Source organism: Mus caroli, unplaced genomic scaffold (genome assembly GCF_978045245.1).
Source record: "Mus caroli unplaced genomic scaffold, Mus_caroli_1 scaffold_11, whole genome shotgun sequence".
In the NCBI taxonomy this organism is placed as follows: domain Eukaryota; kingdom Metazoa; phylum Chordata; class Mammalia; order Rodentia; family Muridae; genus Mus; species Mus caroli.
In genome coordinates, this window is record NW_028227266.1 from 12,062,868 (window position 1) to 12,072,281 (window position 9,414).

At 39.2% G+C, this 9,414-nt stretch overlaps 1 pseudogene; it reads right to left on the bottom strand.

The window, feature by feature from the left end:
- Window positions 1-1,510: 1,510 nt before the first annotated feature.
- Window positions 1,511-1,848, bottom strand: LOC110301436 (V-type proton ATPase subunit G 1 pseudogene; annotated as a pseudogene).
- Window positions 1,849-9,414: the final 7,566 nt, after the last annotated feature.

Genomic DNA, 9,414 nt, shown 5'->3' on the forward strand with positions numbered 1-9,414 from the left:
AGAAATTAAATCTCAGTGTGCTTGGATTTATCCCTCTTGCTATTGTATTCATTTACTATATTTTAAATTAATGTAAAAGCTTTTCAGAGCAACAAAGGGGTAAATAGGAGGTTGGAGGGGAATATCATTAATATACAGCATATGCTTGTATGAATATATCTACAGGGGATATAGCTAATATACAGCATATGCTTGTATGAATATATTTATAGGGGATATAGTTAATGTATAGCATATGCTTGTATGAATATATCTACAGGGGGATATAGTTAATGTACAGTATATGCCTGTATGAATATATCTACAAGTTTTTCATTGTTGGTCTTGTTTTAGATAAATTATGCTTCATTCATAAATTTTAATGGCTAGCCAATTTGAATGTGCCCTGCAGTGGGGAGGTATCTGTGTGGGAAGGGTGTCAGAGAATGCTTCCTCCTGCCCCAGAAGCGGCTTTCACTGAGTGACAGCTGCAAAAGTGCCCCCCCCCCCCAAAAAAAACAAAAAACAAACAAACAAACAAAAAAGCCAGGCGTGGTGGCGCAAGCCTTTAATCCTAGAACTCAGGAGGCAGAGGCTGATTTCTGAGTTCAAGGCCAGCCTGGTTTACAAAGTGAGTTCCAGGACAGCCAGGGCTATACAGAGAAACCCTGTCTTGAAAAACCACAAAAAAAAAAAAAAAAAAAAGAAAGAAAAAAGTGCCTTCTTTTCAATGTCCCTAGGCAGTCACTAAAGTGAAGAGAAAATTGTTTTAAAGGCAGAAAAAGAACATTAAGTGGACTTAATGCCTTATGGTAGGATTAGTGACAGACATCTGTAGTCTTGGCTACTCAGGAATTTGAGGCAGGAGACTTGCTTGAGCCAAGTAGTTTGAGGTCATCCTGGGCAACTTAACAAGACTCTGTCTCCTTTTTGTCTTTTAAATTTATTTTTCTTTCAATTTATTTTTTGAAAGGCGAGACAAACTTTTACTTTACAAATACCATATAACAAGCTGAGTCCTAGCATCTAGTGGTTGGCATTAGGATGCACTAACGGCGGCCTGAACAAGCATATTCGCTGTCCTAAATTAGCCAGGATGGAGTACTCTAGGCTGACTGCTTCTTCATAAGAGTTACAAACAGCTCTTTACTGCTCTTCCATAGAGAACGCCCCTGACCCGTAAGAAAGTAGAAGGGAACAATTTACTCTCTTTCTTTCTTCAAAGAATTTTTTTCTACTAGATTAATAAAAGTCAATACTGAGACCTGTTACTTGAAGTAACACACAGGAAAACAGGTGACAAATACTCCTTAAAGACACATAAGGTAAGAAGATGAATCATCAGGTATGCAGTAACTCTGTACAAAAAGCTAGATTTGATACTCTCAAAAAGTGAAGGGACCTACAACAGCATAGAAAAATAATTTAAGGTCTTCTAGAGCAGAGCCCAAGCTCTGTGCAGGTTTCTTATTCTATGGGGGGGCAGATCCCACGCCAACCCACCAACCCACAGAGCAGATGCTTCTGCCTCCTATCCATTTATGTGGTAGTTTTCATAGATTTCTGGCCGGATGTCACACACGAGGCCAAGAGATTACCCAGGTCCCTGATCTGCTCAAAGTAGTTCTGGAGGACGGCCATCTTCTCCTGGGTCTCCTCCATCTCGCTGCTACAGCTGCCATGGGGACCCCAGTGCCGCAGCTTCCTTGGCCTGGAACTCCTTTTCCCTCTGCAAGGGGTACTGTTCAACCTCAGCCTGAGCTTCTTCTTCGGCCTGCTTCAGCCTCCGTGCTTTTGCTTGCAGGCCTCGGACATCTCAGCCACCAGCTTCTCTGACTCCAGCAGCTGTTGGATGCCCTGCATCTGACTTGCTATCTCTGTGTGGACTCTCTGCAGAGAGAATGACCCAGTCACAGCTCAAAAACACACAGAAGCCCCTCAGATCACCCTACCCACCATCCCAAATCCGTGTTTTTTTTTAATTTATAAGAATTTATCTGTGTATACATCTTTATATATATATATATAATTACGTATTTTCCTCAATTACATTTCCAATGCTATCCCAAAAGTCCCCCATACCCTCCCCCCCTCTCCCCCATTTCCCTACCCACCCATTCCCATTTTTTTTTTTTTTGGCCCTGGCATTCCCCTGTACTGGGGCATATAAAGTTTGTGTGTTCAATGGGCCTCTCTTTCCAGCGATGGCCGTCTAGGCCATCTTTTGATACATATGCAGCTAGAGTCAAGAGCTCCGGGGTACTGCTTAGTTCATAATGTTGTACCACCTATAGGGTTGCAGGTCCCTTTAGCTCCTTGGGTACTTTCTCCAGCTCCTCCATTGGGAGCCCTGTGATCCATCCACTAGCTGACTGTGAGCATCCACTTCTGTGTTTGCTAGGCCCTGGCATAGTCTCACAAGAGACAGCTATATCAGGGTCCCTTCAGCAAAATCTTGCTAGTGTATGCAATGGTGTCAGCGTTTGGAAGCTGATTATGGGATGGATCCCTGGGTATGGCAGTCTCTAGATGGTCCATCCTTTCGTCACAGCTCCAATCTTTGTCTCTGTAACTCCTTCCATGGATGTTTTGTTCCCAATTCTAAGAAGGGGTACAGTGACCCCACTTTGGTCTTCATTCTTCTTGAGTTTCATGTGCTTAGCAGATTGTATTATATATCTTGGGTATCCTAAGTTTTGGGCTAATATCCACTTATCAGTGAATACATATTGTGTGAGTTCCTTTGTGATTGTGTTACCTCACTCAGGATGATGCCCTCCAGGTCCATCCATTTGCCTAGGAATTTCATAAATTCATTCCTTTTAATAGCTGAGTAGTACTCCATTGTGTAAATGTACCACATTTTCTGTATCCATTCCTCTGTTGAGGGGCATCTGGGTTCTTTCCAGGTTCTGGCTATTATAAATAAGGCTGCTATGAACATAGTGGAGCATGTGTCCTTCTTACCGGTTGGAACATCTTCTGGATATATGCCCAGGAGAGGTATTGCTGGATCCTCTGGTAGTTCTATGTCCAATTTTCTAAGGAACCGCCAGACTGATTTCCAGAGTGGTTGTACAAGCTTGCAATCCCACCAACAATGGAGGAGTATTCCTCTTTCTCCACATCATTGCCAGCATCTGCTGTCACCTGAATTTTTGATCTTAGCCATTCTGACTGGTGTGAGGTGGAATCTCAGGGTTGTTTTGAGTTGCATTTCCCTAATGATTAAGGATGTTGAACATTTTTTCAGGTGCTTCTCAGCCATTCGGTATTCCTCAGGAGAATTCTTTGTTCAGTTGTGAGCCCCATTTTTTAATGGGGTTATTTGATTTTCTGGAGTCCACCTTCTTGAGTTATTTATATATATTGGATATTAGTCCCCTATCTGATTTAGGATAGGTAAAGATCCTTTCCCAATCTGTTGGTGGTCTTTTTGTCTTATTGACGGTGTCTTTTGCCTTGCAGAAGCTTTGCAGTTTCATGAGGTCCCATTTGTCAATTCTTGATCTTACAGCACAAGCCATTATTGTTCTATTCAGGAATTTTTCCCCTGTGCCCATATCTTCAAGGCTTTTCCCCACTTTCTCCTCTATAAGTTTCAGTGTCTCTGGTTTTATGTGAAGTTCCTTGATCCACTTAGATTTGACCTTAGTACAAGGAGATAGGAATGGATCTTTTCGATTTTTCTACATGATAACAACCAGTTGTGCCAGCACCATTTGTTGAAAATGCTGTCTTTCTTCCACTGGATGGTTTTAGCTCCCTTGTCAAAGATCAAGTGACCGTAGCTGTGTGGGTTCATTTCTGGGTCTTCAATTCTATTCCATTGGTCTACTTGTCTGTCACTGTACCAGTACCATGCAGTTTTTATCACAATTGCTCTGTAGTAAAGCTTTAGGTCAGCCATGGTGATTCCACCAGAGGTTCTTTTAACCTTGAGAAGAGTTTTTGCTATCCTAGGTTTTTTGTTATTCCAGATGAATTTGCAGATTGCTCTTTCTAATTCGTTGAAGAATTGAGTTGGAAATTTGATGGGGATTGCATTGAATCTGTAGATTGCTTTTGGCAAGATAGCCATCTTTACAATGTTGATCCTGCCAATCCATGAGCATGGGAGATCTTTCCATTTTCTGAGATCTTCTTTAATTTCTTTCTTCAGAGACTTGAAGTTTTTATTATACAGATCTTTCACTTCCTTAGTTAGATTCACGCCAAGATATTTTATATTATTTGTGACTATTGAGAAGGGTGTTGTTTCCCTAATTTCTTTCTCAGCCTGTTTATTCTTTGTGTAGAGAAAGGCCATTGACTTGTTTGAGTTAATTTTATATCCAGCTACTTCACCGAAGCTGTTTATCAGGTTTAGGAGTTCTCTGGGGGATTTTTAGGGTCACTTATATATACTATCATATCATCTGCAAAAAGTGATATTTTGACTTCATCTTTTCCAATTTGTATCCGCTTGATCTCCTTTTGTTGTTGAATTGCTCTGGCTAGGACTTCAAGTACAATGTTGAATAGGTATGGAGAAAGTGGACAGCCTTGTCTAGTCCCTGATTTTAGAGGGATTGCTTCAAGTTTCTCACCATTTACTTTGATGTTGGCTACTGGTTTGTTGTAGATTGCTTTTATCATGGTTAGGTATGGGCCTTGGATTCCTCATCTTTCCAAGACTTTTATCATGAATGGGTGTTGGATCTTGTCGAATGCTTTTCCCGCATCTAACGAGATGATTATGTGGTTTTTGTCTTTGAGTTTGTTTATATAATGGATTACGTTGATGGATTTCCGTATATTAAACCATCCCTGCATCCCTGGAATAAAACCTACTTGGTCAGGATGGATGATTGCTTTAATGTGTTCTTGGATTCGGTTAGCAAGAATTTTATTGAGGATTTTTGCATCTATATTCATAAGGGAAATTGGTCTGAAGTTCTCTATCTTTGTTGGATATTTCTGTAGTTTAGGTATCAGAGTAACTGTGGCTTCATAGAATGAGTTGGGTAGAGTTCCTTCTACTTCAATTTTGTGGAATAGTTTGTGCAGAACTGGAATTAGATCTTCTTTGAAGGTCTGATAGAACTCTGCACTAAACCCATCTGGTCCTGGGCTTTTTTTGACTGGGAGACTATTAATGACTGCTTCTATTTCTTTAGGGGATATGGGACTGTTTAGATCGTTAACTTGATCCTGATTTAACTTGGTACCTGGTATCTGTCTAGAAATTTGTCCATTTCGTCCAAGTTTTCCAGTTTTGTTGAATATAGCCTTTTGTAGAAGGATCTGATGGTGTTTTGGATTTCTTCAGGATCTGTTGTTATGTCTCCCTTTTCATTTCTGATTTTGTTAATTAGGATGTTGTCCCTGTGCCCTCTAGTAAGTCTAGCTAAGGGTTTATCTATCTTGTTGATTTTCTCAAAGAACCAACTCCTTGTTTGGTTAATTCTTTGAATAGTTCTTCTTGTTTCCACTTGGTTGATTTCACCCCTGAGTTTGATTATTTCCTGCCATCTACTCCTCTTGGGTGAATTTTCTTCTTTTTTTTCCAGAGCTTTTAGATGTGTTGTCAAGCTGCTAGTGTGTGCTTTCTCCAGTTTCTTTTTGTAGGCACTCAGAGCTATGAGTTTCCCTCTTAAAAATGCTTTCATTGTGTCCCATAGGTTTGGGTATGTTGTGGCTTCATTTTCATTAAACTCTAAAAAGTCTTTAATTTCTTTCTTTATTCCTTCCTTGACCAAGGTATCATTGAGAAGAGTGTTGTTTAGTTTCCATGTGAATGTTGGCTTTCCATTATTTATGTTGTTATTGAAGATCATTCTTAGTCCATGGTGGTCTGATAGGATGCATGGGACAATTTCAATATTTTTATATCTGTTGAGGCCTGTTTTGTGACCAATTATATGGTCAATTTTGGAGAAGGTCCCGTGAGGTGCTGAGAAGAAGGTATATCCTTTTGTTTTAGGATAAAATGTTCTGTAGATATCTGTTAAGTCCATTTGTCTCATAACTTCTGTTAGTTTCACTGTGTCCCTGTTTAGTTTCTGTTTCCACGATCTGTCCATTGATGAAAGTGGTGTGTTGAAGTTGCCCACTATTATTGTGTGAGGTGCAATGTGTGCTTTGAGCTTTACTAAAGTGTCTTTAATGAATGTGGCTGCCCTTGCATTTGGAGCACAGATATTCAGAATTGAGAGTTCCTCTTGGAGGATTTTACCTTTGATGAGTATGAAGTGTCCCTCCTTGTCTTTTTTGATAACTTTGGGTTGGAAATCGATTTTATTCGATATTAGAATGGCTACTCCAGCTTGTTTCTTCAGGCCATTTGCTTGGAAAATTGTTTTCCAGCCTTTTACTCTGAGGTAGTGTCTGTCTTTTTCCCTGAGATGGGTTTCCTGTAAGCAGCAGAATGTTGGGTCCTGTTTGTGTAGCTAGTCTGTTAGTCTATGTCTTTTTATTGGGGAATTGAGTCCATTGATATTAAGAGATATTAAGGAAAAGTAATTGTTGCTTCCTTTTATTTTTGTTGTTAGAGTTGGCATTCTGTTCTTGTGGCTGTCTTCTTTTTGGTTTGTTGAGGGATTACTTTCTTGCTTTTTCTAGGGCATGATTTCCTTCCTTGTATTGGTTTTTTTCTGTTATTATCCTTTGAAGGGCTGGATTCGTGGAAAGATAATGTGTGAATTTGGTTTTGTCATGGAATACTTTGGTTTCTCCATCTATGGTAATTGAGAGTTTGGCCGGGTATAGTAGCCTGGGCTGGCATTTGTGTTCTCTACGTGTCTGTAGAACATCTGTCCAGGCCCTTCTGGCTTTCATAGTCTCTGGTGAAAAGTCTGGTGTAATTCTGATAGGCCTGCCTTTATATGTTACTTGACCTTTCTCCCTTGCTGCTTTTAATATTCTGTCTTTATTTAGTGCATTTGTTGTTCTGATTATTATGTGTCGGTAGGAATTTCTTTTCTGGTCCAGTCTATTTGGAGTTCTGTAGGCTTCTTGTATGATCATGGGCATCTCTTTCTTTAGGTTTGCGAAGTTTTCTTCTAAAATTTTGTTGAAGATATTTGCTGGCCCTTTAAGTTGAAAATCTTCCGTCTCATCAACTCCTATTATCCGTAGGTTTGGTCTTCTCATTGTGTCCTGGATTTCCTGGATGTTTTGAGTTAGGATCCTTTTGCGTTTTGTATTTTCTTTGATTGTTGTGCTGAAGTTCTCTATGGAATCTTCTGCACCTGAGATTCTCTCTTCCATCTCCTGTATTCTGTTGCTGATGCTCGCATCTATGGTTCCAGATTTCTTTCCTAGGGTTTCTATCTCCAGCGTTGCCTCACTTTGGGTTTTTTTATTTTGTCTATTTCCCTTTTTAGGTCTAGTATAGTTTTGTTCATTTCCATCACATGTTTGGATGTGTTTTCCTGTTTTTCTTTGAGGACTTCTACCTGTTTGGTTGTGTTTTCCTATTTTTTCTGTAAGGACTTGTAACTCTTTAGCAGTGTTCTCCTGTATTTCTCTAAGTGAGTTATTAAAGTCCTTCTTGATGTCCTCTACCATCATCATGAGATATGCTTTTAAATCCAGATCTTGCAAACTTTATATGCTCCAGTATAGGGGAACGCCAGGGCCAAAAAGTGGGAGTGGGTGGGTAGGGGAGTTGGGGGGGGAGTGTATTGGGGACTTTTTGAATATCATTGGAAATGTAAATGAGGATAATACCTATTAAAAAAAATGAGTTTCAAGAAAACATAATCAAACAGGTGAAGGAAAGAAACAAAACCATACAGATCTATAAATGAAACTAGAAACAATAAAGAAATCACAAAGGGAAACAATGCTGGAGTTAGAAAACCTAGGAAAGCCGGGCGGTGGTGGCGCACGCCTTTAATCCCAGCACTTGGGAGGCAGAGGCAGGCGGATTTCTGAGTTCGAGGCCAGCCTGGTCTACAAAATGAGTTCCAGGACAGCCAGGGCTATACAGAGAAACCCTGTCTCGAAAAACCAAAAAAAAAAAAAAAAAAAAAAAAAAAAAGAAAACCTAGGAAAGAGATCAGGAGTCATAGATGCAAGCATCACCAACAGAATACAAGAGATAGAAGAGAGAATCTCAGGTGCAGAAGATACCATAGAAAACATTGATACAACAGTGAAAGAAAACACAAAAAACAAAATGCTCCTAATCCAAAACACCCAGAAAATTCACGACACAATGAGAAGGCCAAACCTATGGATAATAGGTATAAAAGATAGTGAAGATCCCCAATTTAATGGGCCAGTAAATATCTTCAACAAAATTTCAACAAAATTATAGAAGAAGACTTCCCTAACCTAAAGAAAGAGATGCCCATGAACATACAAGAATCCTACAGAACTCCAAATAGACTGGACCAGAAAAGAAATTTCTCCCATCACAGAATAATCAAAACACCAAATGCACTAAACAAAGAAAGAATTTTAAAAGCAGTAAGGGGAAAAGGTCAAGTAACATATAAAGGCAGACCTATCAGAATTACACCAGATTTCTCATCAGAGACTATGAAAGCCAGAAGATCCTGGGCAGATGTCATACAGACCCTAAGCGAACACAAATGTCAGCCCAGGCTACAATACCCAGCAAAACTCTCAATCACCACAGACACAGAAAACAAGATATTCCATGACAAAACCAAATTTACACATTATCTTTCCACAAATCCAGACCTGCAAAGGATAATAGATGGAAAACACCAACACAAGGAGTGAAACTATACCCTAGAAGAAGCAAGAAAGTAATCTTTCAACAAACCCACACAATCATAATTCCACCTCTAACAAGAAAATTAACAGGAAGTAACAATCACTTTTCTTTAATATCTCTTAATGTGAAAATTAATATTACCAACATATCCTAATTGATTGAAATTGAAAAATATGAGGAGCTATAAATTTGTCGGCTGTCATCTTGTGGTCTCTCTAATTTGGTAATGGGAGAAATTGGTCCAATATTGTACAATCCATATACACTTTCTGCTTGTCTGTACATGACAGGGTCTTGCTGTGTGCCACATAATGATATTGAAATCATGCTTCTCTTATCTTGGCCTCTCTATTAGTAGGATTGTTTATTTGATGTTTTTATACTATTCTATGGCTTTCAGAACAACTTACATATTTCAGGATTGTTTACACAACCAAAAGAATGTAGACAATTAATTTGGGAAGTGGCTTGTAAGAGAACAATAAAGAGTGAGACTGAAGGCTTTGCTAATATTTATAATTATTTTATCAATTTTGAAGAAGAGGACTTTATAAGTTACTTATTCTGAGATGAATGCTTTTCAAAATCATCACAGCCAATGAACCAGAATCTTACCCTTACCTAACGTCTGTGCCACCCTCCAAGGAGAACCATTGTTCATTAAAACAGTTGGTGAGTGACTTCATGGATAGACCATCTTAATA